This window comes from Tupaia chinensis, unplaced genomic scaffold, assembly GCF_000334495.1.
Source record: "Tupaia chinensis unplaced genomic scaffold, TupChi_1.0 Scaffold000522_1, whole genome shotgun sequence".
Classification (NCBI taxonomy): Eukaryota; Metazoa; Chordata; class Mammalia; order Scandentia; family Tupaiidae; genus Tupaia; species Tupaia belangeri.
The window spans coordinates 101,089-105,978 of record NW_006160035.1 but is presented as its reverse complement, the minus strand read 5'-3'; the positions used below and the strand labels follow the sequence as shown (position 1 = coordinate 105,978).

At 36.7% G+C, this 4,890-nt stretch overlaps 1 pseudogene; it reads left to right on the top strand.

The window, feature by feature from the left end:
• LOC102468933 (ras GTPase-activating protein-binding protein 2-like) overlaps positions 1 to 2,057 on the top strand; it is a 2,328-nt pseudogene extending 271 nt beyond the window's left edge.
• Positions 2,058 to 4,890: the final 2,833 nt, after the last annotated feature.

Below are 4,890 nucleotides of genomic sequence, written 5' to 3'. Positions count from 1 at the left end.
GAAACGAACCTGAGGCTCCTGCTGCTGAGCTTTCATTTTTGTCTGAGAGAGCGGGTGGTGAACAAGAAAAATCTGCAGCAACTCATCTTTAGTGACTCTCCTGTTGACCTCCAAGTGACAGGCCTGCCACTGTTGTTGGTTGGAGCATTTGATACTGGGCAACAAAGAAATAGTTATGGAGAAGTCCAGTCCACTGCTTATAGAGTGGGAGATTGAGAGGCAGTATTCTGCTTTGCTGAATAAAGCACCAGAATATTTACACAAGTTTTATGGCAGGAATTCTTCCTGTAGTCATGGTGGAGTAAATGCAAGTGAAAAGCCCTAGGAAGTGTTTTATAACCAAAATGATATACAACACAAAGTATCATCTCTGAACTTCAGTGAATTCACACTAAAATTCATCATGCAGATGCTCATGAAACTTTGAGTGATAGAATGGTTGTCCAGGTCACAGGTTTGCTATCTAGCAGTGGACAGACAGGAAATCCATGCAAACCTTTGTTCTGGCTCCCAAAAGATCTATTCCAAGTAAGTTTTATGTTCACAGTAATATGCTTTGTAATAAAGATGAATTATTTGGTGGTTCTGAACCAGAATTTGTTGAAGAATCTGAAGATGAATTAGAAGAGGAACAAGAAAAAAAAGGCAACCATCTCTTGAACCTCTGCAAGAAAATGTTAACCGTGGTTGTTATGAAGCTCACCTTGTGAGTAATAGCCTTTGGAAAAATCCTCCCATGAACCTGAACCTGAAAAAAAATCTGAGAGAGTCTGAAGAATTGAAATCACAGGTGGAGGAGAAGAACTTAAAAGACATTAGAAATACACTCCTCTTCCTCCTGCAGAACCTGTTTCTCTGCCACAAGACACACTGATGTGGGCAGCTATACTGAGACCTGCACCCGGCCTCTCCTGACTACACCTCTTCATGGTGTGGAACTCACAATAACCCAAGGGCTGCAATTACTGACACTTCCCAGGCCTCTGCTAAATCTCTGCCTCTTCCCCTTTGAAGTGATAAAGGATAAAGGCAACCTGAGACCTTGAGAAGGGGACACCCTGCTTATCTGGCACTTTCTTCTTTAGAGTAAACTTTGAGCTTCTTTTTGATAGGATACCCTTAACCTGCTGAAGCTCCCCCTTCCCCCCAAACTCCCAAATACAGATAAAAGACTGTGCTTATGGGAACAGGGGGGAGGACTGGGTGGGAGGGGGGACACGACTCAGAGTGTTAACTCCTTCACACCCACTAGCATTATAATAATAAAGAGTTCTCTTATTTTCTAGAGAGTGCTGCGTTTTCCCAAAACACCACCAAAGTCAAGAATTAAAGCTAAACCATAAGTTCAGTCTCAGTCATCTCTTGTGCATAAAAAATGACCTAGAAAATGACCGAGTTTTCCTCGTAGAGGACAAAGACTAGGAACATATGGAAAAGAATGACTCTGATAACCATTGAATAATTTTCTGTCCAGATAGTCATCAACTTTTTGTTGGTGACTTACCACATGATATTGATGAAAGTGAACTGTAAGATTTGTTTTTCTCAGTGGGGTTTGCGTGTGTGTGTGTGTTTATTATTTAATTTTTCTATATACATTCATCAAGTGAACTGAAAGAATTTTTCATAAGTTCTGGAAACACTGTTAAAATTCACATCAATACCAAGGGTGTTGGGGGGAAGTTTCCAATTTTTGGTTGTGTGGTTTTGATGACTCTGAACCAATTAAGATAATGTTAACTGCAAAACCAATTATGTTTTGTGGGGAAGTATGCTTAAATGTGAAAGAGAAAAAAAAAAGAACTGTAAGAGATCAACACATGAGAAATGGTGGTGATGATCACAGGGATATTGGGCACAGTGATCGAGGTCCCAGTGATCCATGTGGAATAGTGGTTGGCAGGATGTTACATAGCCTAGATGGGAGAGGACCTCATGCAAGAGGTGGCACAGAAACTTGGATCTGAAAGAGGAACCTGGCAAATGAAAGGCCATTGCATGAGACAGCATCACTGAAGCTACACTGTTGGCAAAATCTTGGCAGTAGAACATTATAGTTGTATTTGCATTCTTCATTTTATTTTGACTTTTGAATTTGACACAGCCTTTTAAAATAATCTCTTTGATGTGAAAGTATCTTTTGGTTATCAGTTAGATTAAGGTGGACATTATCTCCAAAATTTTACAGCAGGATTCATATTCTTAATTTATACATCTAGACTTGGAGAATTAAGGACTAAGAAGTGACCATATCTTAAACTATCTACAACAAAGTGAACTTAAACGTATGTGCCCACTGAATTCAGATCCCTTTTTTAATCCTCTGCTGCACATTTTACTTCAGTGCTACTATTTCTGCCTTTTAATGTTGGAAACACAAATAGTATAATTTGTTCAGTCGGAGACTCCTGCCTTTTATCTTGGGTCCCTCCAAAAATATGAACAACAGAAACTTGCTTTGTACTCATCAAAGCACACTGATGGCTACTCTGAACTCTTTCACATTGATACCTGCAACAGGCGCTAACCAGGAAAGAAACCTTTTATCTTCTTTTTTGGTAGAAAATAGTTTGTAAAGTTATGAGGGTATTTTATCTACTTGCTGTGACCAGTGTATAACCAAAAACCAGTGCAGATCTCAAAGAAACATGACCAAAAACTGGGGTAACTCTCCTCCAGATGAGTGTTGTAATCCCTTGCCAACAATAGATAGGACAAAGGAATACACAGAAATTTTAGAAAAAGAATTCTGGAGATTTATAGTGACAAAACTCAATAAGATGCAAGAGAAAATAGACAACCAGTTCAAGAAAATGAGAAAGTCATTTCAAGACATGAAAGAAGAATTTCATTAAAAGAAAGACATCTAAAAAACAATCACATAGAAGTTCTGGAAATGAAGACTACAATACAAAATTAAAATCTCCCTAGAGAGTATTAACAGAAGAGTGGACATGCAAAAGAAAGAATCTCTGACCTTGAAGATAAAGTTTCCAAAATACACCAATCACTAAAGAGAATGAAAAGACAACCAAAAAAATTGAGGACACCCTTCTTTTTTAGGAAAGGCACAAACTTGGGCCCACCTTAACATGGATTCTGAATAACAGCTGTGAACTAGTGCTTTCAGAGATTTAAAATTAAGATTTTCTGCCAAGACTTCTTCCTCACTTATTTCTAGAAAGGCACAAACCCAGGCCCACCTCCACATGGGTATTCATTCTACTCAGAGTTTTATGCCTTAAGTCACACATGTATTCATAGATATGTATATAGCAGCAGAGCTTGCTATCAAAACTAGATTATTTGATCAATAAAATGTGCGGGGAAAAGTAATGGAGAACAAGTGGGAGAAGTGTGGGAAATAGCAGAGGGTGAGAAATAGGGGGAATATATATATAATATATATATATATATGAAACTAGAATTGGAAAATTATTGATGATAACATGTATGATTTAGCTACTATACAATATCTACTGGTTCAGAAATTACATTTTGTATGCTGTGACAATGCTCAGTGAATAAATGCAAATTAATTAATCTAAAAAAAAAGAATACAAAGTTGTTAAACTCTTAAAGAAAAGTAATGGTAAAACCAGGATTAATCATATAGAAAAAGGGTCTCACTGTGGTGGCATGGGCAATAGGGTGCTTCTACACAATACTGCAGCCCCATAAGATGTACAGGTTTGAATCCAGGATCAACCTGAACACAATCACCTGCAATCCTACCTGGCTAAAAAGCTAGGGGATGACTATGGTATGGCAGGGTCCTGAACAGGGTGCCTATCTCTTCCTCAATATATGAATAAACTTTTAAAAAATTCTGAGACTTGGACAAGCAGATGTCATGGTGGTTGAAGTGCTGGCCTCCCACATGGTTACTTATGGTTCACATTCTAGACATGGCAGCTTGCTTTCTCACTTTCTCTTTCTCTCTCTCTGTCTCCCTCTCTCTCTCTCTCTCTGGTGAGTGCAAGTGCACTATAGCAAATTAAATAATAATAAATAAAATTAAAAAATAATTATTAAAAAAATTAAAAGATAGCAAATTAAATAATAATAAATAAAATTTAGATATAATTATTAAAATAATTAAAAGACAAAAAATGAGGACAGCATACAGGAAATTCTAGACACTGTGAAATGCCCAAATATGTGAATAATGAGTATTCCAGAAGGTGAAGAATATACTAAAGGCATGGAAAACCTTCAATAAATACTATCTCAAAATTTTCCAAATATAGAGAAACATAAAGAAATTTAGACCCAAGAAATAAAAAGGACCCCAAATAGAATCAACACAAAAAGATCTTCCCCAACATCATAGTCAGGCTGGTAAAAACCAAAGACAAAGACAATATTCTAAAAGTGGCAAGTTAATTATAAAGGGTATCCCATTAGGCTAACATCAGCACTCTCAACTGAAACAATTCAGGCAATGAATGGATGAGAAGATGTATTCAAAACATTAAAAGAAAAATGATTTCAACCAAGAATACTATATCAAGTAAAATTATGGGAAGAACAAATAAAAATATTTTCAGATAAATAAAAACTGAAAGAATTTGCCAATATTAGACCAGTTTTATAAAAAAGAGCTGAGGGGAGTATTGTATCAAGAAAACTAAAGAGAGACGAACAGAAATAAGACAACAAAGAACAATTGAGAAAATGACTAACAAAATGACGGGGATACGTTTGCAAATATCAATAATAATGTTGAAGGTTAATGGATTAAATTCTCCTAATAAAGACAGAGACTAGCTGAATGGACAAAAACAGAATCCATATTTATGCTACCTTTAAGAAAGACAACTCAGAACTAGCAGTTGGCGTAATGGCTATGTCACTGGACTCCCATGTAGCCAACTATGGTTCAAGTCC